General features: G+C 45.6%; 1 long non-coding RNA gene across 1 annotated transcript; it reads right to left on the minus strand.

The window, feature by feature from the left end:
- Positions 1-14,331: 14,331 nt before the first annotated feature.
- Positions 14,332-26,365, minus strand: LOC146184892 (uncharacterized). Its single transcript, XR_014708608.1, has 3 exons — positions 26,306-26,365; positions 22,133-22,205; positions 14,332-14,416 (listed from the first exon to the last, which is right to left on the minus strand). It is a non-coding gene; the product is annotated as an uncharacterized LOC146184892 (long non-coding RNA).
- Positions 26,366-27,145: the final 780 nt, after the last annotated feature.

The following is a 27,145-nucleotide window of genomic DNA, read 5'->3' on the forward strand; positions in this document are numbered from 1 at the left end:
TTAATATTTGTGAAATACCAAGGTTCACAAATATACGTTTCGTATTCACTTTTTAATTTAGTTGCATTTGCCGAAGGACAATTGTAGTGATACGCAGGTGCGGCTTCGTTGCGGCAGCGTACTGTTTCTCCACGTCGCTTGACAACTAGCACGTGTTTGACTTCTGCGTGATTTTAATTATTTATTTATTAAATCCTCAAAGGCCCAATTTAAGGGGTATTACATGAGGGGTGGGCTTGGAGTACGGCGGTTACAGTAAAACATGTCTTTCGATGGCAGACTTGAAATGATGAATGTTGGTTAGTGAGGCGATGTGGTCGGGAAGGTCGTTCCAATCCAGGGCAGTGCAGAGAAAAAGTGACTTTTGAAATGTTGTATGGGCGCGCTGGGGGTAGACGGCATTGAAGTGGAGATAAGATGACCAATGGGCTGGACGGATGAACACGTCAGGTGGCAAGCTGTGGTAAAACGTATGATAAAGAGAAAGGCAAGCTAGTTTCCGGCGTAAAGCGAGATTGTGAAGTTCAAGTTTGGATTTTAGTACGGTAACACTGGTGAGATAGGAGTAATCTGAAAGAATGAAACGTGAAGCTCGAGTTTGAGTAGATTCCAGTAAATTGATCATATTGGTTTGGTGAGGATCGAATATAGCATGAGCGTACTCAAGTTTGGGTCTGTCAAGCGAAGTGTAAGCAATTATTCTGACAGAAGGGGGAGCTAATGAAATGTTCCGGCGTAAGTAGCCAAGAACGCGACAAGCGGAGTTGGTTATATGAGAAATATGACTGGACCAGGATAGGTCACTGGAGATATGAATATCTAGATATTCGATGGTGTGAGTTTGAGTTATAGGAAAATCGTAAAGATGATAGGTAGAAGGTAAGTAGTTACACCGACGGTGTAAAGACATGAAACGTTTTATTGTGAAGAGGAAGTAGTGCACGAGAAACATTCCAGGCAGTGGCATCGTGATCGCTGCGCGTGTTGCACCTGACTGCGTCCGCTGCCGCTGTGTTCGCCGCTTACCTGCCCAGTCCTGCTGACCGAGTCCTGCTGATCTACTCAATAAACCCCCATCTTACATTTGGTGGAGCTGCCGGTTAAAATCTATACTCTCGCCCTGGAACTTCGCAGCCGCACATTACCACCTCCTGCGATTCCTGAGGACGTTAACCACCAAGCCATGCAAGTTGGCTCGGCCATCATCTGTTCCGGCTCCCTCCGCCAGCGAGACCCCGCCATCTTCAGCGGCACTGACGACCATGACGTCGAGGACTGGCTTACGTCCTACGAAAGAGTGAGCTCTTACAACAAATGGGACGCGGAAACGAAATTAAACAACGTGATTTTCTATCTCATCGGCGTAGCCAATCTGTGGTTTCGGAACCATGAAGCGGACATCCCATCATGGTCCGTGTTTAAAGCCAGCTTCTCGGAAGTTTTCGGCCGTCCGGCTGTGAGAAAACTCCGCGCTGAACAGCGCTTGCGTGCGCGGTCTCAGCAGGTTGGCGAAAATTTCACGCGTTATGAGGACGTCGTCGACTTGTGCAAGCTCTTGAATGCTCAGATGTCAGAGGCCGACAAGATTAAGTACATTCTACAAGGCATTGATGACGACGCCTTCCAGATGCTGAATGCTCGAGATATCCGCACCGTCGCAGAAGTGGTACACTGTGTCAAAGTTATGATGAACTGCGCAAACAAAGGGCCGTAACTCGCACGAACACCATGCATTCTGAGTCGCTTGCTGGCCTGACAGATGCAGCTGAGCATTCTGCGCTCCTGCCAGAAATCAAGAGCTTGATTCGGGAAGAAGTTACTCGACAGCTCTCCCTTATGTCCTGCCATGAAGGGCCTTCCGCGCACCTCGCTCCCAGTTTGCGCCAGATCATTCAAGAACAGGTAGCTGAATCCCTTCCTCCAGCCCCTCAATCCATGCTTGTCGCAGCCCCGTTGACATCTGCGGCTGTTGCTGCCCGACCTCCTCGTACGTACGCTCCGCCGCAACCTGCCTACGTTCAGCCGCCTCCTAGTCCTGCTCGAGAACCTGCGCAGTTTTCTCGGCCGGCTCCAAGACCACGTAATCCCTGGCGCACGACAGATAACCGGCCAATTTGTTACACTTGTGGGCTGGCTGGACATATTTCTCGTTATTGCCGAAACCGTCTCCCAGTGTCGGCACCACCTACACATGGCCCTAGGTACTGGTCTTCGACGCCTCAGTATTCCGCGCCTACTGAGCCTCCAGCCAGCCGTCATTTCTCCCCAGACCGTTCAGCCATGTCCGATCGCCGTTCACTGTCGCCGTGACGCAGGTTTATCTGTCCGATGCGACGTCGACAGAACGCTTCACTTGAGGAAAACTAGAGGCCGCAGTTCCTGAGGCGAGAACTGCGACCCCGTCGAACTTCCCAAGTCCTCATCTGTCGCCGGCAAACCTAATTGAAGTTTTCGTCGAGGGTGTTGCTATCATGGCTCTAATTGACACTGGTGCTGCGATTTCGGTTATGGACGCAAAACTATGTAGCTCTTTAAAGAAAGTGAAAACGCCAATTGCGGGACTTTCGTTGCGAACGGCCAGCGCTCAGCATATCAAGCCTTTAGCAGCGTGCACCGCTCGAGTAGTTATCCAGAATTGCCTTTATACAATTGAGTTCGTCGTGCTGCCAAGTTGCTCCCACGCTGTAATTTTAGGCTGGGATTTCCTATCGCGTCACGCTGCTATTATCGATTGTGCTCGAGCTGAAGTGGGGTTCTCGACTTTGCCCGATGCCTTACCAGATGCTGAGCTACCAAATTCCGGTGCTAAAGCCCTCGTCGCCGAAGATATCGACCTTCCTCCCTGCTCTTCTGTGCTTGTTCGCGTCGCTTGTGCCTCTGTTAGCGATGACACCGTTCTCTTCACACCAGCCCATACTTTCTTGCGCCGCAAGTGCCTACCATTGCCCTACGCTGTGCTCGCTATTTCCGCTGGTCTTTCAATGTTATGGGTCTCTAACCCATTTAACTCCCCTACTGCATTGCGCCATGGTGAATGCCTCGGCAGTATCCAGCCAATCGCATCTCTTCTGATCTCTGAGGAACCTGACGATGCGCCGCACTCTGCCGTGAATGCGCTCAGCCCCCTTCACCTGCACCCTCTTCCCCCTCTATAGACTTGCTCCTCCGTTCCATCGACACCGATCTTCCTCCAGCGCAGCGCACTCAGCTTTTGAACCTACTACATCACTTTCGCTCCTCGTTCGACTCTCATCAAAGTTCTTTGGGTGAAACTTCTACAGTCACTCATCGCATCGACACCGGCACCCACGCACCACTGCGACAGCGCCCCTATCGTGTGTCTGCAACCGAACGCCAGGCTATTGAAGAGCAAGTCGACCTAATGATTAAGAATGGCGTGATTCAGCCCTCAAGCAGCCCTTGGGCGTCACCTGTTCTCGTAAAAAAGAAAGATGGTTCTATCCGCTTTTGTGTCGATTATCGCCGCCTTAATAAGATTACGCGAAAGGACGTCTACCCTCTCCCACGCATCGACGACGCTCTCGATTGTTTACAAGGCGCCGAGCTCTTTTCTTCCCTAGACTTACGTTCCGGGTACAGGCAAGTTCCCCTGGAAGCGGCTGATCACCCCAAAACTGCCTTTGTAACTCCCGACGGCTTGTACGAATTTACAGTTATGCCGTTTGGCCTTTGTAATGCTCCGGCAACATTTGAGCGGATGATGGACACCATTTTGCGTGGCCTAAAGTGGAAGACGTGCCTCTGCTACCTCGACGACATTGTTGTCTTTTCTCCTGACTTTGACACACACCTCTACCGTCTGAAGCACATTTTGACCTGCCTATCTGATGCCGGACTGCAGCTGAATTTTAAAAAATGTCGTTTTGCCGCCCGCCAGCTCACCATTCTCGGCCACATTGTCTCCAAAGAAGGTGTATCCCCAGATCCTGCCAAACTTCGTGCGGTAGCAGCCTTTCCCAAACCGACTTCCATCAAAGATATAAGTAGCTTCCTCGGGCTGTGCTCTTACTTTCGCCGCTTATTAGAAATTTTGCTTCAATTTGCTGCTCCCTTGACAGACCTTCTGCCCGGCAGTTCCGACCTTTCGTCGTGGTCGTCAACGTGCGACGATGCCTTCAATGCTTTATGCCGCATCCTCACGGTACCTCCTGTTCTACGTCACTCCGACCCCACAGCGCCTACTGAACTCCACACGGACGCCAGTGGTATTGGTCTCGGCGCTGTGCTCGCTCAGCGCAAATCAGGGTATACTGAATACGTGGTCGCCTATGCCAGCCGTACACTCACGAAGGCTGAATCCAATTACTCGGCCACTGAAAAAGAGTGCTTAGCGGTTATTTGGGCTCTTACTAAATTCCGCCCTTACCTCTATGGCCGCCCTTTTGACGTAGTGACGGACCACCATGCGCTTTGCTGGCGTTCCTCACTGATAGACCCGTCCGGCAGACTAGCAAGATGGGCTCTTCGCCTTCAGGAATATGATGTCCGCGTTGTTTACCGCTCCGGCCGCAAGCATCACGACGCCGACGCACTTTCCCGCTGCCCCCTTATAGCTGAGGTCGCGAGCCTTTCCTCTTCCGACGATTCCTCGCTATCGCTTCACATCAATGACATGCCATCAGCGCAACGGCAAGATCCTTGGATAAATTCTCTCCTCAATTTTATCTCCAATCCTACAGCTGCTTCTCCATCACGTGCTCTCCGCCGCCATGCTTCCCACTTTGCAATTCGTGATAACCTCCTCTACCGCCGCAACTACTGCGCAGATGGCCGCAAGTGGTTGCTAGTTATTCCCCGGCACCTATGTTCGCAAATCTGACTATTTCCACGCTGACCCACAATCCGGTCACGCGGGCTTCTTCAAGACATACACTCGTCTCCGGCTGCGTTACTACAGGCGGGGCATGTACACCTTCGTACTCAAATACGTTCGCTCATGCCTCACCTGTCAACGTCGCAAGCCATCTCCTCAACGTTCTGCTGGAGAGTTGCTGCCGTTACCCAGCCCGCCACGCCCTTTCGACCGCGTCGGCATTGATTTGTACGGGCCGCTTCCCTACACTGAAGCCGGCAACCGCTGGGCTATTGTAGCCGTTGATCATCTGACGAGGTATGCAGAAACCGCCGCACTTCCATCTGCCCCAGCGTCAGAAGTAGCTTCCTTCATTTTGCAGTGATTTGTTCTTCGCCAAGACGCACCTCGAGAGCTGCTCAGCGACAGAGGACGCGCTTTCTTGAGTGACGTTGTGAAAGCCTTGCTCACCAAGTGCAACATTATTCATAGAACTACCTCCGCCTATCATCCCCAGACTAATGGCCTCACTGCGCGTTTCAATCGTACCCTTGGCGACATGCTCTCTATGTACGTCTCCTCCAACCACTCAGATTGGGACTTCGATCGTCCTTCCGTATGTCACTTACGCTTACAATTCCGCAACGCAGTCTACTACTGGCTTCTCTCCTTTTTTTCTCCTCTACAGCCGTCACCCCTCTGCTACAATCGACACCATACTCCCGTATCAGCCAGACATATCAGAGCATACTCCTGCGTCTCAAGCAGCCCAGCATGCGGAAGACTGTCGACAAATTGCTCGCGCATTCACGGCTAACACCCAGTACCGCCATAAATCCAACCATGACAACCAACACTCGACACCGGACTTCTCGTCTGGCGCTCTTGTGTGGCTGTGGATACCCTCAAATGCTCCTGGACTGCATGTCTTCAAAATTTCTTGCAAAATACCATGGCCCATACCGAGTTCTGGAGCGCACCTCCCCGGTTAATTATGTAGTGGAACCTCTTACGCCGTCTCATGATTTACGCCGGCGCGGACGAGAGATTGTTCACATCCAGCGCCTCAAACCCTATTATGACCCTGCCGTCTTGCTCACGCCGTAAGTCGCCAGGAAGTCTCCTCTTCGTCCCGGGGGTAATTGTGAAGAGGAAGTAGTGCACGAGAAACATTCCAGGCAGTGGCATCGTGATCGCTGTGCGTGTTGCACCTGACTGTGTCCGCTGCCAAGTTCACCGCTGATCTGCCCAGTCCTGCTGACCGAGTCCTGCTGATTTACTCAATAAACCCCCATCTTACATTATTAACATTTACTTTCATGAGCCAGGTGTCGCACCTTTCTTTTTTTTTTTTTCGAAGAGTTTGCCACAAGGCATAATGAGAAAGGGGGAATGGGATGCAGGAGATAGAAAGTTAAAAGAAGGAGTGCAGTCCAGTTGTGCTTATGAATTCGAGAAGGTTGGCAGTATAGCGATTGTCCATTGTCCATTTGTCATAATCACTATCGCGATTCCACCGCAGGCCCACCTTCATGATTATCCGTTGCCTGATGTGCGTTGTTGACGGACATGTCCACAACAAGTGGCGCACATCGCAGACGTCAGGTGGAGTGTCACAGTGAGGGCACCTGTCAGTCACTGGTAGGTCTTTTTCCCGCCATCGATGTCGAACAGATGGGGCCAGAGCCGCCCCTGCCCGGATCCGGCGCACTGTCACCTCCTCCTGCCGAGTAAGACTACGGGGGAGAGGGTGCGAACACGGAGGAATGAGAGCGCGTGTTCGGTGGCGCAGAACTTGCGAATCGGAAACGTGGGACAGGAACGGATCTGGGGGAAGAGGGGAAGGTGGTGGATCGTCTGATGTGTTTATATGCGTCATAGCATCTGCTTGTATGTTATGTGGATCGCGAGCATGGCCGCGAATCCAGTGTATGCGAATAGGACATGGGTACTTTGAACATAGCAAATGTATGGACTGTGTTATTTGGAATGTGCGTCGAACGGCCTTAAGCTGTTTAAGGGCAGTGAGAGAGTCTGTGTAAAGATGAACTGCATTGAATGTAGGAACTGGTGGGAGGGAATGTATAGCATTGTAAATTGCTTGGAGTTCCAGTGCCAGAGGGGTGCACGTATCTGCGGTATATGTCACGTGAGTGTTGAGATGCGGATGAGAGGGACTATACACGGCAGTAACTCCTCGCTCTGCAGTATGTGATGCATCGGTATATAATATGCACCCTTCAGGCAGATGTGCGGATAATACCGACGGGGAACAGTGGGGCGATTGTCCGTGAGCTGGCAGTACGACCATGGAGGTAGTGTCTTTAAATGATGTAGTTGTAAAGACTGTTTGCGAGCTCTGTTTGCCATCCGCTGATCAACGAGTTCAGTGAGCGTATTTAGCTGGGCATACTCCTGAAGTACTGGTATGGGTGTTAGGCGGGGGAGGTACGTTATTGCACGCATAGCCTCACGATTGATGGCCTCAAGGGAGTCCCACTGTCTGCGGGTGAGACGTTGAAACTGTGCCTGGTATATTATACGTGGCTGGAGGACAGAGCGAACAAGCTGGCGGGCCGTGTGAGCACGCGCGCCGCCAGAGCGCATAGTTATGCGACGAATGAGACCTAAAGTAGCGTGAGCGGTCTTACGGATGGCTGTCAGCCACGGTGTGCCAGTCCCAGAGGAATGTAGAAGAAGACCAAGAATGCGAACGGTTTGTACCTGAGGAATTGGGGTATTATCTATCATAAAATTTATATTGGGAGCTTTCCGTAAGCCAGCTTTATTTCCAATTCGAATGAAACAGGATTTTGTATGCGAAAGAGTTAGGCCCAAAGGAGGGAGGCGAAATGTCAATACATCCAGCGCATGCTGGAGGGCCGCCTGATGGACAGACGTATCTGGGTGACAGCACCATAAGGTTATATCTTTCTTCACGTTTCTTGCACGTTAAGCAGATCATTCTGTAGGATAGCGATATCAGATTGGTTATTTATGGTGCGGTATACTACACGATAATCGGCAAACAGCCGTATGTTAGATGTTATGCAATTTGGCAGGTCATTAATATAAATTAGAAAATAAGGGGCTAAGAACAGTACCTTGAGGAACCCTTGACCGGACTTGGGAAAGGGTAGATAAATGGGAGTTGGCGAGAACAAACTGGAGACGATTTGTTAGAAAATTGTTGATCCAATTCAATACACAAGGGTCTAAATTTAGGGTAGACAGTTTAGGCAGCAAATGGCGATGCGGGACTTTTTTGAAGGCTTTTTCGAAATCTAAGAAAAGGCGTCTGTGGGTATGTTAAGGTCGAGGTTCGTGTGAATATCGTGAAGGAAAAGAGTAAGCCGAGATTCACAAGACTAGCCTTGACGGAAGCTGTGTTGTTTAGGATGGAAATAGCCAACAGATGAAAGGAATGTTGCAACCTGGGAATGAATAACATGCTCCATAATATTTGAACAAACACTGGTGAGAGATATTGGTCTGTGGTTGCTTGGTGATGAGCGATTACTTTTTTTGAAGGGAAGAACGACCTTCCCGATCCTCCAGTCCATGGGAATGGTGCCGGTGCTTAGCGACTGCTGAATTATGAGCGATAAAACAAGGCTACTGACATGTTTAGTGTTCTTAAGCACCTTGGCATTAATGCCATCGGTTCCCGCCGAGGATGAATTCTTTAGTTTATCAATGATATTAGAAATGCCATTCGGGTCAATAGTTAGAGGATACATTTGGGGATGAGCATGTTCCGGTGGAGAAGGGAGGTCGACAGTGGTCTCTTTAGTGAAAACAGCACAAAAAGTGTTATTCAGCATGTCAGCGACTTCGTGATCTTGTGCATTGCTGCCGTCACTACGAAGCAAAGAAATATTGGTTGAGACGCAAGGACTGATTGCCTTCCAAAACCTTTTAGGGTCATTTCGCCGCATAGATGGCAGAGTGTTATTGAAAAAAAATTGTTTAGAGGAGTGGAATTGTCTTTTATACTCTTTAGCGGCGCAGAAATACTTATCCCATGCAGACGCATTGCTTGAGCGCTTAGCAGATCGGAAAAGTCTTTTTTTTTTCGTATTGTTTAAACGTTTTAGTGCCGAGTTGAACCATGGCGAAGGCGCACTCTCTGTTATTGTGATAGTGGGATGCACTTTGCGATTAGACGGAGCATTTCACTTTTAAAAAGTTGCCAGGTAACGTCAACAGGCCTCTCTTGATAAGTGGCTGCAAAAGTGTCGCAAAAAGATTCTAGCTCAGAATTCATACTTGTGCACTCACCTTTATCATAGAGTGTTAGGTTTGTCTTAGTTTTTTTGTTCCTGACCAAGCTGCAGTAGAGCGAGCCATTGATTACAGCGTGATCGCTAGGGGAGGGGAGAAAAATAAGCGAAGAACAGATATCTTCATGTGTTAAAATTAGGTCAAGAATATTCGACGAGTGTTGTGTAATACGAGTGGGCTCAATGACAAGCTGCGTTAGACCGAAAGCCATACACGTCTTCACGAATTCACTTTCACTGTTGCACTTTGACATGGTAGAAGCGGGATTGATCCAGTTTATGGAAGGATAATTAAAGTCACCGAAAATAACGACGGGGGTATTATGACACATAGTCGTTAGCGCTTGCAGTGAGTCATGAAATAAAGATATAAAGGAGTCGTCATTAAATGGAGGGCGATAACAAACACCAATTAGCAGGCGCGGAAAGGTAGCATTACAACAAATCCAAACCATTTCTGGCGGGGTAGGAACATTGACCGGTGTGCAGCGCAATGATGGGTTAGCTGCGATAAGAACACCGCCGCCACGCGTATTTCCAGGTCTATCTTTGCGAAAAATGTTGAAATGAGGGAATGAAGGCAAAATCTCGAGGTCAGTTATTGATGTATTAAGCCATGTCTCTGTAAGAAGCAGCAAATCACAAGTAGAACATATGACGCTGCAAATTTCATCACGTTTTGGTATGATACATAAACTGCGGATATTAGTGTGCAAAAAATTTATCGAGGAATGACTAACATTGAGAGCTTTGCGTTGTACTTGCACTTCGCGCTATGATTTTTCAACCACTTTTTGTGCGACATGATCATAGATGAATGTCATGCTGTTCGCGATCAGTTTGTCTTGTCGTAGTTTAATTTTATAGTCGTGTTCCTTTCCAAACTGATACAGCGTTTTCTGTGCAAGGCGTGTTTCAGGAATTAGGAATAGGTTTTTGAGGAATTCGGCCACATACGTTCTTGCGGAATTCACCACAAAAGCATGCACTATGCTGTGACACTTATAGCAATTTTTGTGATGCTCCAGCAGAAGCTTATGTGAAAGCAACCAAATCGTTTTCGGGCTATTATGGTTGTGATAAATGCTATGCAAAAGGTGTACACTTTGGTCATATAACCTATCACAGGATGCACAGTACATTACACACTAATGCGTAATTTCTGAACCAAGATCAGAAGGAGCACCACAGGGGGGTTTCACCATTTGCTTCAATTGGCATCCCTATGGTAACATCCTTCCCTATGGACTACTTGCATTTAGTTTTCCTTGGGGAAGTTCATAAATTGATTGGTTACTGAGTGGCAGGGTCACAGAAAATCAAGCTGTCGCATTGGGTCGTCTATGGCAAAGAGGCATTGGTTTACAATGTGCATGGCCTCATTCATCTGGCTAATGACTCTCGCCAGTTTGGGTGCTTAGACACCTTCAGGTGTTTTCACTTTGAAAATTTTTTGAAAGATCTCAAGGCTCTGGTACGATCTGGAAACAAGCCACTCGAACAGATTTACACCAGAATTGCTGAAGCATATGCCTGCCCAGCTTTTGCCAATAGATCTGATGCCGAGTACCTTAAAGCGTGATCATGTTCGTGTTACGCTTCTGGCCCTGCCTTGTCTTACTTCACTTGGAGGCAGTACAGAAAGGCAGTGTGGAAAAATTCCCAGATTAGCAACAGGTCACCAGACAACTGTCTACGGTTGACTGAGAACAAAAGCGTTCTTGTAGAGAATTTTCTGAAATATGAGGTTGGCATAATAATTGTTGACAGATGGTTCAACATTGAAGGAGACTCTTATGCTCGTCCTTGTAGGTCATGCTTCTTGTCTGTATTTAAGGTGTCAACCGGAGCAAGCAGTTTCAATGTCTTTTCATTTTCTGACATTGTTTGCAAAGGACAGCTTTTGTCAGTTAACGGGAAAAACATTTCTTTCCCTTTGTTTCACCTTCTCAGAGTAAAGCGTCTTTCCAGCACTTTTAAGGAAGTTCAATGTTTGCTTCCTTTTATACTGTCCATTGATGTGCACACATACTATGTAGCTTTATGTTGTATTATAGGTTTGCACTTTGGAGCTATTAAAGGTGTTTTTGATATGTTTATGTTGTCCCAGTTTTGAAATATAAACATTCTTAGGTTCGTGACTGCTTTCTAAAGTTGTCGCTGCTATGCCCTAGCACAGGGGCACACTCTTTGCCAAGCTGTCTTTTAGCCTTTTTAGTGTTCTCTTCACCATCGTGATATTATTGAAATATGTGCACTGTTGAGAGTGAATAGATTGTTATTGCACTTATGCACATTTTTTGAAGATTTGTGTGGAAGCTCACTTTTGAGACTAACTTTTTTTAATTTTCTTTATTTCTGCCACCTTTGAAGGCCGACCTACTACACCATGCATATGCACATGGTGAACCATGCTTGGCTGTGCTAGCCATGCACATAACAAAAGCTCAAGCATGAGTCTCACTGACCATTAGGTTCTAAAGTGTGCTGTATGATGTGTGCTGTGGCTGAGGACAGTGGGAGCCCTGCTGCCACCATAAAATGGTCGAGTATTCATGTAAAGTGGAGTGGCGGTACATGGAAGAGAACTGGAAAGCATTGGGCTGCTCACTTAAGTTGTATTAATTGTGATTATGCTATGTAAGGTGCAAAAAATATTTCTGATTTTTTCTAAAGCTAGTGCGGTCATACTGCATTCTACATTGCATTTTTTTAATGAATACAAGCACACAAAAACATGCACACAAGAAAGGAGACACACAGGACAGGCACTGTCCTGTGTGTTTCCTTTCTTGTGTGCGTGTTTTTGTGCGCTTGTATTCATTTCAAAATAAGCTATCCACCATCTAGCCCAAACAGAAGATTTGTTAAATTATCTACATTATATACATTTTGGTACAGGACCATGCATTCGATTAAAATTATTTTCCCTTGGTGACCATTGCTTTGCTTTTCCGTGTGTATTTATTTTTTTATTGTGTTCAAATTTTGTATTTTTTAGCAGCTGTTGAATCTGATAGGTTTGTGGGTATGAAAAAGAACTATTGGTAGCAAGTAAATAACCTTGGTGTAAATAGTGCAGTGTTGGTTGCTAAAATAGAACCTGATCATTCACAGTTGTCAGAACTCATCATACTAATGACCGATTGATATGTAATAAAACAATGCAATGTATTTCATATTTCTCATTGTTGAAATCAGCAAAAAACGGAGCACATATGTGGTTCCCTAAAGTTGGGTGGAAGAGGAGAAAAGCGGTGCAGTATGTTATTGGCTCCCAACAACGGCTAAAAGGGAAGTCGACCGCATGATTCAAAAGGTAGGGCCAGTTTTACACCACTGGGTATGCCACGAGTCTGAAGTACTTGACACCAAAAGTAAATGCACAAGCTTTTTTCTTTTATCTTAAATGTAAGATCCAAATAGCCTTAAAAAATGCAACTTGTAAAAGTTTAGATTGTCATGATAATCAGGGAATGAACGGTGGTTAGAGCCGGAGAAGCGAGGAGGGTAGTCTGCTTCAAATGAGTCATAGCCGCGGTGTTCATTTTGGAGCCTGCGACGACAGAAACAGGAAATATGGCCTCGGTACCCGCAATAATAACAGGGCGGGCTGGGCGCCAGGTGGGGTAGTGTGTCGGCGCCGCAGCAGGTGGTGGCAATGCGGCGACATGAGCAGTGATAGGCGTCGGTGGCGTAGGCTCCAACTGCAGGCGGCAAGGACGTGACCTGGGCATATGTTGGCACATGACAGGTGGTAGGAGCGACCGGTGTTGGGGAGGAAGAAGTCATTAGGGCCAGCTCTTCTTTGACGATGTTATGCGGGCCGGCACTTGAAGGATTTGGCTCAGATGCAGGGCGGCACAAATTACCTTGAGCCAAGAGCTCTTCACGAAATAATCCGCGAATAAGCGCACGGAGGTCAGAGTCGATAGTGGAGCCAAAGGAAGTGGGATCAGGCTGCAGGCGTATTGACTGTAGTTCGCCAAGGCGTTGACAAGTCGATATAATCCCAGTCAAAACGTACTACAAATACTACAGAAAAAGTTCCTGTAGTTTGTAGTTTGTCGTATTTTCGGCATGTCGTAATTGTGTTGTTTGTCTTGTGTAGTATTTCTGTAGTCTGCGTTGTGTAGTGTGTAGCAATTCTGTAGTCTGTCTTATGTAGTGTGTCGCATGTCTGTAGTCTGTTTTTTGTAGTGTGTCGCATGTCTGTAGTCTGTTTTTTGTAGTGTGTCGCATGTCTGTAGTCTGTCTTTTGCAGTGTTGTCCTACTGTAGTCTGTCTCCTGGTGTGTAGTATTTGTGTAGTGAGGTGCATTTCTGTAGTCTGCCTCATCAAGTAGTTGCTAGTGATAAATTAACATGCAGCTGCGGAGCCCCAGTCTAGCTCTGCATTCCATGCATTCTTAAGTATGGCCATGCACATCAAAACACCTTACTTGGGGCAAAACAATTAATTAGCACAATACACCCGGCTGATGACATTCCTTTTTCTTCTGCTTGTGCGAGTTCAGCATGCCCTAGCTGAAGAAGAGAAAGACTGTGAGACTGCATGCCCATAAGAAATATACGTAAGCATTGCAGAGCTCATAAGTATGCAATGTGTCAACAAAATGTCACCTAGCTGTGCAGACCCCTGCAGAATTCGGGAGACATCTGTTGACTGCGACAACACATTTCGCATGCACTGCATAGCTCGAGTGACCAATTATGAAGAAAACCACACCATTTTTATAAGCAGAATATGCTTCCTTGTTAACAGATAGTGAACTCTCACCTCTCCTGATCTTGTTAACTTGGCAGTTTAGTCACCTTAGTGCTAGCAAAAGTGCATAGCTCCAATGATGTCCAATGCTTGTTAATTGGAGGCACTTATTTGTGCACCAATTAATACAGATCCCAGGCTTTTGCAACTCCTAGATTTAAGCTATGCAATGCTCGGCAGATCAGTGGTGCACGAGATGGATGAGAGGCGATAGTTTTTTCCTGCCTGCTGGCTTGTTTGCTGACTGCATTGCAACAGGTGATGTTCGTTTTGCTCTCCTCTGACTGGCAACATATCAGAAGGGCTCGACGAGGAAGACAGTCACCACAACCATGATGACAATCATTACCTGCTACTGTGATTCTGAACAAATTATAACAGTCGACCACTTAATTCTGCCTAAACTGGACAGAAGAATCAAACATGACCATGAGAAGATATTTACCGCCGCAGGTCACAGCACTTCTTGCCAGGTACCTTGCCACCTTTATTTGACGCTTCTGCAGCTCATCGGCAGGGCAGGCCTTCACCTTGAGGTAGTGCCACAAGAAATCTGCAAAATTAGGCAATAGGTAATATCAGTGTGGTTAAATATTAATATTACAATCTTACTTGGTACAAAGCTACAAACACTCATCCATAATACTACAGTGCAGATACAACCTGCAAAGTAATATAGGAACGAAGTGAAAGCAAGAAGAATGCATGTAGCATCAATAACCGATACAACTCGACTATTTACACAAAACTGTAAGGGGATGGGGAATTATAACCATTTGGACAACAAATAATTTAATGCAATTAGAAATTGGGGCATTGTTTGCACTATATACTACAGAACCTAGTGCAATATGGATTGCAAGGTAAGCCTGCATGAATTATCGACATCATAAGGCTAGTTACTTCCACTGTAGGACAAAGTACTGCCCCACTGATTTTCAATTATCACTGTTTTGCTTTACCTGCAGCCATCTGCCCTGCTTCAAGCATACTAACCATATCTCCCACTCAAATTCTTTTCTATTCACAGCTTACAATTTCCTCCTCTCTGAAACTGCTCTGCTACTCAAACCGACCATAAGTTTATCTTATACCCTAGTTACTCGGCTAGCTTAATCACGGTTACCGAACTTAACCATGGTTAACCGCCAATCGCGGTTCGCTGCTGTTACACAGCACACTGCCGTTCGCGGTTACAGCAGCTATTGCCCATTAAGTACAACAGCCGAAGCGACGCAGTGATTGGCAGAATGAAGCTGCATTTACAAATATCCTATTTATAAATGGTTCCCGGAGTGTCGTACCGACGAGGCGCCAACAGCGTGGTCAAGCACCACACAAGGGCAGCACCTCCTCGACCACCGTAAACATCATTGCGGTGGCCCCTCCTCCCGCAAACCGTAGGCGAACAAAACAGCGTATCGCTGGTGCCAATGTCAGAAATGAAGCGAGAAAAATTTGTTGGTGTCTGGAATACTGAGTAGATTACCAAAATTGAATCACTCGTGAGAATCGCTGACCAGTGAAAAATAGCTGCTGAGAGCGATAACCGCGACAAGCAAGTTTCAACTCGAGCCAAGCCAGCTGCCGCCGGTGCAAATTGGGCTCAACCACCCTGCTTGTACTAGCTCTGCGATTTTTGCTTTGCAAAAGTTAACCATATGATTCTTTTACTATGTCAGATTAGGATCCACAAAGGTAGTTTCATGAGTAGTCCAATTAGGAAAGCGTCGCTCGGTACCGAAGCATCGACCACCGCTTGTGCTTAGAAATGGTTTGAATTATGCCTGGAGCACTTTCAGCACTTTTTATTTTATTTTATTTATGGCGCTGAGTTTGCCACACGGCATAAAAGGTGGTTTTAGAGTCACAGGAATGTGTGGAGTGTCACATAAACTGCAGGCATAAATGTTGTTTGTTATCCATAAGTGGAAATGAGAATCATTAGTCGGTGAAAGTCCAGCTTTTTGTAAAATGATCTTGCGTATATGCGAAGTTCCTGGGCATGTTCATATTAGATGCCACACAGTGGTGTCGAAAGTGGGTTCTTCGCAGTGTGGGCATTTGTCAGGAACTGGAATAGTAGTACTTTGCCACTGGCGTTAGTTCAGCGCTTCTGAAGCCGATTACTGCTGGAATTACCCGGCAAAGAGCTGCATTGGCATCTTTGCCATGACTTCAACAGTCCGTGGCTACAGTACATGGGTGGCTGAAGTAACTGATTAAGTAAAATGAATACGAAAAAACTTAATGTGTAAGAAAAAGGTCAACACTGTTAAACTTCTGGGTCAATTGCTAGCGCATGAAAGGAGGACAATGATATGAATGACTTGAAATGTGCTTTTCATATGACGACTCTTTTTGATAGACTTTCCGCTGCTCCAAGCACCAATTCACTCTAAAGAACCCAGGTAGCACAAAGTGGGCTATGAAGGGTGGGCACCGGTGGGCCCGATGTAGGCAATGCAGGACAGCCCCGGTGGGCTCAATGTGGGTGCTACAAGAGGGGCCGACGTAGGCCGGAAGGGGGCTGTCGACAAAGCCCCAATGGGCCCCACTAGGGGCCGATGCAGGCAGCCCTTGCTGGGCTGCCCACATTTTTGCGGCATTGTTAAAAGGGCACATCCCGCCAACTCCCCGCGATGGTCCTACTTTGGACCGATTTGGGCAGCCGCTTTGGAGGAACATTTTTTTTATTTCAGTTTGCCGCTCAGATAACGACATAGGACCAATGCGGGTTCTATAGCGCTAGCCGCACTTGGGCTTGCCCACATTATTCTCATAGGGGTCCAACGCAGGAAATTGATGGAAAGCCCTAGTCCAAGCTTTCCCAATCAATATTTATGCACATAATTAAGCAATTATTTTATACATGTCTGCACTTTCTAAACAGCAACAAAATTAAATTTTACAATAATTCATAACATTCATCTAGCCGAAATGACTTCATGTACATCTTGTTCAGGCTATGGAGATGTGTGTTCTGAACAGTAATATTGTGCTGGGAGTTGCAGGCTGTCCAAAGCAACCACATAAGAGGCAAAAGTTAGCAATCAGTTTGTTTTAGTATTTGTAGCGCAATTTGCATGAGCGCCAGAACTAAAGCCGTGTAAATTTTTAATCGACTAAACATGGCAACTACTGTTATACAAATCATCTATAATAGTAATTTAGGGCAACATCTAATGCAAATAAAGGTTGGCAACAATGATTACGCAATTGCACGCACGCCTTCTAGCCCCATTACGGCCGATGTGGGACCTACAGCGGTTTTGTGTGGGGCAGCCACAATTGGGCTGGGTGATGGTTTTGAACCTAAAGCCCACTTGCTGTTCCACATGCCTTCAAATTCCCCACAAGTGACCAATTTTGGTATCATGCGGGCCCTCCCGCCTTCCAGCCCCATTACGGCACATGTGGGATATAAAGCAGTTTTATGTGGGCAGCCCCAATTGGGCTGGACGTTGTTTTTGAACCTAGAGCCCACCTGCTGTTGCACGGGCCTTCAAAGTCCCCACAAAAGACCGATTTTGGTACCATGCGGGCACGCCCGCTTTCCAGCCCCATTACAGCCTATGTGGGACCTAAAGCGGTTTAGCTAAGGCTTCCTCATTTGGGTTTCACGAGGGCTTGCCCAAATTGAGCCCTTATTGATATTTCACCTGCCCTCAAGTAACCTACAAGGGGCCGATTGGGGCAGCATGTGGGTATGTCCGTTTTCTTGCCCTACTACGGCCGATTTTGGTCCCAGAAAGGTTAATTGGGGGCGGCGTCATTTCGGATCTATGAGGGCTTTCCCATAAAAAGCCCACATTTAGGTTGGATTGCCCTCAAATATCCGGCAATTGGGACCTTTGTGGTCTGGATGCAGGAATGTGCTCTGCATTAGCCCAAGAAACGCCGCTATGGGACCCATGTGGGAGGAGCAGGGGCAAGCCCAATTGGGGCTTGCCCACTTTTGCCCCATCGGGGACCGATGCAGGTTTTATGATGGTTGCCCGAGCCCCACTTGCCTACATCGGACCTACTGGGGCCCCACATTCTGTGCTACCTGGGAACAATTATTACCGGCAAATATAGGGAACTAGGAATCATATTTCTAGCCGTATGTACAATAAACTTAAGAGACAGAAATTCATCATATAGTTCTTTGTAACATTCTCTTATAGTGCGCTGCCAAGCTTTCATCTTGGTCGATAAAAAAAGTGTCACGCCTGTTTCCTCGTATAGATGCATCAATGTCATTCAGAGGTTAATATACACATGAAGGCTTTTAGGAGTGCTCTTATTTTGTTCTTTTCGCTGTATAGTACATGAGCACAACTGCAATGTTCTCCATGAGCGCTTAGCAAAATTTGAGCAATCTGCTATTTTTTTATTATACTTGGAACAATTTTATTTAAATTCAAGTCATCTTATGACTGCTTATTTTGCAACCCTCATAGCCGAATCCACTTTGGGGCATTAAACTCCATATACCATATGTACCATACTTAAATATACTGTTCGATCAGAGCTAGGTTTTACGTGAATATATAATTCGTTCTGGAGGTTCCTGGGGACTTTCAAAAGAAAATTTATTGATCTGAGAAATAACTCTGCATAACTTTGCCGGGATACTAAAGATGTTCACTCGCTTTATAGGACTGGTTACAAAGTCACTCATTGAAACTCGTGAAAGTGAAAACAGAAAAGCTACATCAAAAGACAGCGCCTGTTTTGGCAATATCGGGCTGGAGTGACCGCTTAAGCTAACTACAGTTACCTTCGAAGCAGCTTTTGTGTCCTTTTCTGTACGAACACATGGGCACTGCAGGTGAATGGGTTGTCAAGGATGTTTGATTAAACTTCTTATTAATGGACAGTATATAAAACAAAACGTCCACAAACTGCAGGTGTTTGCTATTGCGCTCTTCGCTGTGCGGCCAAAAAGTAGGTGCGACAATTAAGTGTTTTGAACTACCTGATCAAGTTGCAGTGCAGATGTGCAATGCACGTTAGCTGCAAAGGCAATTCGTCGCTGAAGGGTCTACTTGTAGTCCTCACGCTGCCCTTTGCACTCATCTTTATCAGACAGTAAGAAACATATGAAAACAGGTGCCATTTTCTTTCTTGTGCCTCGTGGTGTAACTGACCGCACCACAGCTTGCAGGAATATCCAGAACCATGCTTGAAAACAAAACAGATGGCTAGGGTTTTTGCCTACACCCCAAAAGTCACTACTGTCACCAGTGCCACCGCATCTCCACTGATGTCACTGGCTGACGCTTGTCTATATAGTACCAAAAGTGTGAGCAGAATGGCATCTAGCTCTGCAGATTCCTGTAGAATTAGGGAGCCATCTGCTTACAAGATAGAACACATTTAGCATGCGCTGTACTACTCTAATGTTCACTTATGAAGAAAACTGCCCCATTTGTTATAAGCAAAATGCACTTCCTTGAAGAGCATGTGGGACGAAATGGTGCATGATACCCAGAACAGCAGTGCAATGATGGCAAACACGAAAAGAGAAACACTACACAAGCACACAATACCAATTATAACACAAAACGGAACCTCAGCTTTCACTTTCACACCCAAGTACATCACGCTAAAACCTTCTTTCCTAATTACGCAGATATACCTGGCCAACAATAGATGTTAGTAACCCTCCCATCCAAGGTGAGCGGTGGACTTTTTTTTATTTCCCAAATTTGCCATAAGGCATACTATAGAAAATGCTTTACATAATTTTTGAAATAAAGTTTGCGAAATAAAAAAAAGTTCGCCCCTCACATTGTCTGCGCAAGACAGTTACAACTTCTGCCACTTAGACACACACTAAAAGATCACCACACATCTGCAGCTGCCATGAATCACATTCACTCACAATACATCTAAAAGGAGAGTTCAGTTCATGAGTCTTAAAAGGAAAAAAATACATCAAGGCAGCCCTTCTTACAGTCGCTGATCGCTTTGGCCAATCTGCTCAGCTGCAGTTTTTTACATAACATGATGACATTTGCTCTACTAGCTTTCTTCTGCACAAGCAGAAAATTCTTAATTCTTCCTAAAATTCTTCACGGTCGCCTTCTCTTCATACAGGCCAGCCAGAACCACTTTGAAGCCCCCTTTTTCCGTTTGAAGAAGACGAAGGTTATCATCTAAAAACATTACTTAGAGTATGTTCCTGCAGTACTAGATCCATCTTCCGAGAAGTCCTCGGGGTACAATCCAGCCCATCCAATATTCCCCTCATGCAGTACACAACCCTGGGAGCTTTACAGTGGTTCCGGCTAGCCAATACTAACAGAAGGTGACCCAGGCAAATAATAATTGTTTACTTGTATAGAACAAAGCTAGTAGATCAAAAGCCATCGCAATATGTAATGAACTGCAGCTGACCAGATCGGCCAAGGTGATCAGTGCTTGCAAGGGTTGCCTTGATACATTTTTCCCTGTTAAGACTCAGACTGGATTTGCCTTTTAGATGCATTGTTGGTTGGTTTGTGGTTGGTTTGTGGGGTTTAACGTCCCAAAGCGACTCAGGCTATGAGAGACGCCGTAGTGGAGGACTCCGGAAATTTCGACGACCTGGGGTTCTTTAACGTGCACTGACATCGCACAGCACACGGACGCCTTGCTTTGAGTGAACGCAATTTGTGGCAGCTCCAGATGTGCGGTGGTTTTTTTAGTTTGTGTCTCAGTGGTGGAAGTTATGAGTTCTGTTTGGATGATGTGAGTGATGGATTTGGTCTTGTATTCGCTGCTTGGACGATACCTGGGATGTGAGGGTTGCAAACATTTACTGTTGGCCAGACATATCTGCTTAGGAAAGAAGAGGTGTGCAAATGTGAAGGACTTGTGTGTAGAGAAGGAAGTTGTGCTTGGGCGTTAAAGACGAAGTTTGCATTCTGTTTTGTATTACAGTTGGCAGTGTATGCCTGTGTTGTGTTTCATTCATAGTGTTTGTCTTTATTGCGCCACACTTCCTTGAGGTAAGGTAGTGAGCTCACATTTATGCTTATCATGTTAACTCAGAAATTCAGTCAACTTGGACTCTGCATGTTTGTAGCAAAAGTGTATAAAACTCAATGTTGTTCAATAGAGACATTTAGTTCCACACCAGTCAATACAACATTGGCATTCATAAAACCTAGCTTTGAGCGGTGCAATGCTCGGCAACTCAGTGGTGCAAAGGATAGATGAGAGGGGTTGGGAGTTTTTTCCTGCCTACAGGCACATACTTTGCTGACTGCATTGCAGTAGCTAGTGTTCCTGTTGCTGGCTTCTTACTTGAGAAATATGAGAAATGTTTAACAGCAAAAATAATTCAACAAATGATGAGAATCATAAACTGCTACTTGTGAACAAATTATAGCAGCCAAGCACTTCTGCAACCTAGAGTAGCTCATCTGGAATGGGAGGGTGAGATCGCAATCAACCTATCAAGTTGACCCTTGGAACAGAGCGGCATCAGAGCTGCCGTCCCTAAGCCGAGTAATTTGGAGGGGTTGTTAAAAAGGGCTTTACATCTGTGTCTTGTGCTTTCACACAATGCAGTAGCTTAGTACTGCATGCTGATGCATATGTGCCAGATGATAGAGGCGAAAATAAGAAATTAGTCATTTAGCAATAGCAAAGTGCCCAGAAGAAATGAGCATGGGCAGGACATCTAGTGTGAGAGGATAACCAATGGACGCTTAGCATAACAAACTGGATTCCAAGGGAAGGAAAGCTTAGCAGGGGCAGCAGAAAATTAGGTGAGTAGATGAGGTTAAGAAGTTCGCAGGGGTCAAGTGGATGCAGCTAGCACAGGACCGGGTTAAATGGAGGAATATGGGAGAGGCCTTCGCCCGGCGGTGGGTGTAGTCAGGCTGATGATAATGATGATGAAGGTATGTATATGATTGACAATGCTGTCAAATGAAAATAAATATGTAAACTAAATATCAATGAGACAGCTGCACAGTGCAGTGGAGAACTACATTGACTGCCCAGAGAGCTAGCCTTGAAGACAGAATGTGGAGCTCGAAAGGCTGCCCACATCACCATCACACTACCTCTCAGCAGGAGTGACTTGTGGTCAGTGGGCTGTTGGGCCAAAGCTCAATGAATCAGGAAGACTGCATTTGTAATAAACGCTCAAACTCATTAAGGTACACTCATTGAGTTATGTTTATTTTTCACTCCCAAGGAATAAATACTGGTGCAAAAGTGCTGAAGACCTTCTAAGATTACCATAAAACCTCCAATATTTTTTTCGGTATAATGAGCAGAAACACACCTTTTGACTGCTTTCCTGCCTGTTGTGAGACTGCAGCATCACCCAAAGAGGCCTTGGCACTCACAGTGGTTCACTGTTATTGAAACAAAAACAACAATTAGTGTTTTGCACACACAAATGTTCTACCCATAAAAAGGTTTTTAAATGTGCAACAACAGCAGAGCACATTCTAGTACAAAAAAAAATGTTTTTCTTTAGCTACAGTACAAGAAAATTTTAGCAGTGAGAGAACAGCTAGCATGAACAGAACAACTTTGAAGGAAATATATAAGATCCGTCATAACATCAATTATGATATACTAAAAGACGTGGCTAATGAAAGGGGTGCGTGATGTGTGGTCCGCACAGAGTGCAGCGCTCAGAGGGTGCAGCTGGTAAGTGAGAGAAAGGAAGTGGTGGGGAGCAAAATGAATTATTGTGTAAAAGCGCGTATTGGTACTGCTGAGACACTGACTGGAGAATGCTCTCTCGTAAACTAATTGTTCTGTTTGGAGTTCTTGAAAACACAGGCCTTAGTTTATGCCAGAGACTCCATGCCAAGTTAATGTTGAACTGGGCCTGTGCACGCGGGTGCGCCCTGAAAACACCAGCATTAATCCGATACCCATCAGAAACCCCTGCGCAAAAGCATGTTAGACGACACCAGTCAGCAGCCGTACTGCCATGCCTCTTTTTCTTTATATGCAGTTCAGCCTCCTTTCCCAAGCGGGCATTGCTGGCAGTATCTCTTCGGCAGTTGTCGTGTTCATTTATCTCCTGTGCCTTTCTCGCTCCTCGATCCAGTCCCATCCGACAGACAATTTCAAAACGCTGTAAGGCACAGAATGCCTGTTGTTGAGTGGAATGACAAGTCAGATCATGACGTGCTGACCACAAAAAAAAACTGTGAAGGAGGGCACTTTTAGAAAGGCCAGGTGCTTTAAAAGGAGTATTGAGAATGTACCCAAGGGTGCTCACGTAGTGCATTATTCTCTGTGGAAAAGGCAAAGTCGCTGTTAAAATGAGAAATTCAAGTGAAAGCATTAACAAAATTCAGCCTGGGGATGCCCCCTATCTCCCAGCTCCAAAAGGCCATTTGGCGCTCAACATTTTTTGTTGGTATGGCACCAGTGAGCATTGGTAACTTTGCAGTCTAGATGCGGAAATCAATCTGCACCTTTTCGAGGTACAAGTGGACTTCCAATACTTCTCATACTGGGCAATCACCTGTCCTAATTAAGCCGCTTAGTTAAGTCAGTGAATGTCCTCGCAACTTACACATGCTAGTGTTTCTGCCTTTTTTTGGAAATATGTTCTTTTGACGTAATGTTTTAATGAATTGTCATTCCTGGGGCAATATCGCTGCGTCTAAGGGTTAAAAAGAAAAAAAATTCACTTTACTTGCTCTGCATGGTTGGGTGCAAAAGCAAGCTTGACTTCAAAGGAAGCCATGAGGACAGAGAAGGAAGTTACGATTTGGTGCTTTAAACATGGGGAGGGAGAAAGGGTGCCGCTCCTTTGCACCAGGTGCGGGTGACCCTAGAGACGCCAGTGCTAAAAGAAACAAATGCATTCCTGTAAAATGTACCTTTTAATTGAGAATATATTTTGAACAACCTTTAATCGTTTCGTGGAAAATTCTTTTCACCATGTCCAGAACAGCTGCTCCTGAACAAATTTACGACAGTGTATTGGTGAAACAGTAGCAACAGCCAGAAAAGTAAACTATTGCTCAAAGGAGTGAGACTGCAACTCGACCCTAATACATCGCACCACTGGCTTGTGCCAGTGTGCTCAAGTTCTCATCTTAGCATCTTCTTTAAGAAGTACACGTGCCCTCATAACCCCGTGTACATTCCCCCTCCCTCGTAACTTAACGAGATTGGAGGAGGTTTCCCTTAGAAGGATAAGAGCTGGGGCGGCCCTTACCCCGTCGGTAACATGCCGATGGCAATCTCAAGCAGACATCGGACCAACCACATGCCCGAAGTGTTCCACACCAGCTGAAGAAGTGAGCATTCGCCACCTGCTGTGGACTTGTGCAGGGACAAAGGCATCAAGGACACAGATTCTGCAGTAAGTGGGACTAACCACAACAAGGGAAGAAGACTTCTCTAAATGGCTCACCGACAACAATAAGAGCGGGCGCCTGCTCCGGTTCCTTACGGAAAATATTTTACATCAGTTTCTATAATATAGCTTATGGCAAGCTTTCGATAAAAAAAAGTGATGACAAACTTCACCTTCCCTCTCAAGGCCGCCTGCCAAGCTTGATAAATTTCTAGTGTGCTATCCAGCTGTCCTGATGTTGATGGTCATGACATAGAAGAGCGCACACCACCAGTGAGAAAGCGCATCGTGCTGTCGCAAAGCTATCGGACGGCCGAAATTAAGTGATGTTTTTCCTGTATATATTTTTTTAATACCTTGAAGTTATTAATTGTCAGTCACATACATCCCATCCTGCCAGTTTGGGCAACACGACCTAAGGCATTGCATCAGCCATTAACATGCTCACTTGTTCTTTAATACTCTCTTCAGCATTGTTTCTGCAATGGGTTCGACATTTTTTTCAGTGAGTCCCCTGACAACAGCTTTAGTGTAATGGCTGGATACATTGTCCCTTATGCAAATGTCATGAGGAGATTGTTAGGAATATGAATCACAAACATAATCTTCATCATGAAAAATGAAAGGTGATAAATAATAGTATCTGCTACCAAAAACCCAGTTCACACTGGAGGAACACATCAGCGGCATGAACAAAACACATTTGCGAGCAAGCCAGAAATTTTTTCACTACAAACTTGTTTCCAAAAAGCTGAGAAACAAGGCACGTTGCCGGGGTGTTGCCTCGGGCAACGAAAACTAAATGCAGACAGCGTCCGTCAGCATTATTTGACTTTTTCGCCAGCTGAGCAAAACTTCCGGAAACAACACACCACCACAGCATGCACTTAAAGGTAACTGACCGTTTTTTAGTTTTCATGCATCAAGACAGCACTTAAAGAAAACTCTTCTTCATCGCTTTGTTGCATGCCGTAGTATGGCGCCTTGCAAGCAGTCAGACAGGCTGCCAATGAAACCAGCTGTGCTAGTGCCGCATGTTTCCCTTTCTCCTCCATGCACAGTATTTGACCCCAGAAATGAGCACGCAGGCAGTATGGGACTATACGAGTGGCTATGCTTGAGGAGCAGTAAGGGAGCATTGTCAGTTCTTTTTTAGTGAGACAAGGAGCTCGCCAAGTGTTCCCGTAGAAATTTTCACTGTGTAGCTGTGTGACAGGTACATATTTCCAGACAGTTATTGTTAAAGTGGCGAGATGGTTGCCAAAGCTATGCAAATGTGCTCTTGCCAGACAAAGGTTGACCAAATGTTTCTGCAGTGTGAACCAGGCATAACAGTTTACTTAGTGTGACAATATGCTTCTATCAAAAACAATGACTTGTTTCAGCAGACTTGGCACTGAGTCTGACGGTAACTTTTTACTGGACTAAGGATACTCTTATAAAAGATAAGATTCTCTATCTGGTTTCATCCAAAAACTTTATAACTTACCATATGAGATCTACATGCTCCTAAAAATATGCCACGGCACCTAATTTATGCAGTGCTAAGAGGACTCACTGAACAGAATATCAAGCCCATTTGCAGAGACAATAATAAAGACAGTATTCAAAAAGTAGTAGCACTGTAGCTAAGCACGCCATATCTTGCTGTACAGGGTTGAAGTGCACATTACGGTAGCCACCGATGCTGCATCTCGGGTAGTTTTTCAGCATACCTGGCCGCAGTACCTCGTTCTTTCAGCAGTTTGATAGATCACGGCCGTCCCACTGCTTTGCCACAGTGCAATATACACTCCTCTGCATTACAACCATGAACAGCAGAGCTGCCGAATGCCACACTAGAAACTTGTCTGGCAATCACCCATGCAAGAGTGAGAGCGAAATTTTTCATAACTCATGGCACTTTGGCCACAAGCAAGCGGCACTATACAACAGTGTAGCCCTACTGATGCTCTGTGGCAATGAGTGGTGGCCAATTTAGTTTATTAGCTGACAATACATACCATATACTAGATAGTATGTACAAGGCTGAAGCAATTATGTTCTTATGATTTTAGCAAGATTCATAAAAATTTTGTGCCTGTGAGAACATGCAAATATCTGAAAAGCATAAACATTTCTTACCTGATGGCTGTGGCAGAGGTAGAAGTGGTACAGTGCTGCTGTGGGACCTATGATTTGTACTGGCTGAAGGCTGGTTCGTGACTGAAAATTAAAGAAATACAGCGAATTGTTTAATTTCTAATAGATATCTCGGACACTTTCAAAATTTTGCCACACTCTACAACTAATGTTTATGCAACTCAAGCGAGGAGGAAGTAAAAAATTCCCCTCATCTTAAGTTTTTTTTATTTCTGAAGACCACTGGTACTATTTTACCCTCCACCTCTGTAAGAGGACACTTCGGAGACACTGACAAATGAGTTTTAAAGCACACTGAAAAGTCAGGTTACACTAGCATGGCCCTAAAGCCACTACGCTAGTCTTAGTGGTTATTCATTTACTTTCATTTACTGCTTATAGTACATACCACCCTGTTTAGCATGCAGTCGGTTCATGCATTTGAATCCTAAGATTTACATGAGAATATCTGTAAAAGCAAAAACTCACACCTGGTGGCTACAGTGGAAGTATGACCAGTGCAGTGCTGCTGGGGGAACTATGGCTTGTATCAGCTAAGGCTGGCTTGGGACTGAAAGTTAAAGGAGCACATAAGATGGTTTCATTTCCAGCAACTACCTCTGAAACCGCATTCTAAATTATTCACTCTTTTGCAACGTAGGTGTATGCTATTTGGCTTTCTTACATTTGCTTTTTAATTCCTATGGCTTGAGTACTTGCAATTTTTCAAAACCACTGGGACAATTTTACATTCCTCCAAGGTAAGCAGGCACCTTAGAGGGACTGAAAACTAAATTGAAAAGGGGACTGAAAAGAAATGGTGAGTCAGGTTGCACTGATTGC

The sequence above is a fragment of the Amblyomma maculatum genome, chromosome 7 (assembly GCF_055883805.1).
Source record: "Amblyomma maculatum isolate TAMU_Amacu chromosome 7, ASM5588380v1, whole genome shotgun sequence".
Lineage (NCBI taxonomy): Eukaryota > Metazoa > Arthropoda > Arachnida > Ixodida > Ixodidae > Amblyomma > Amblyomma maculatum.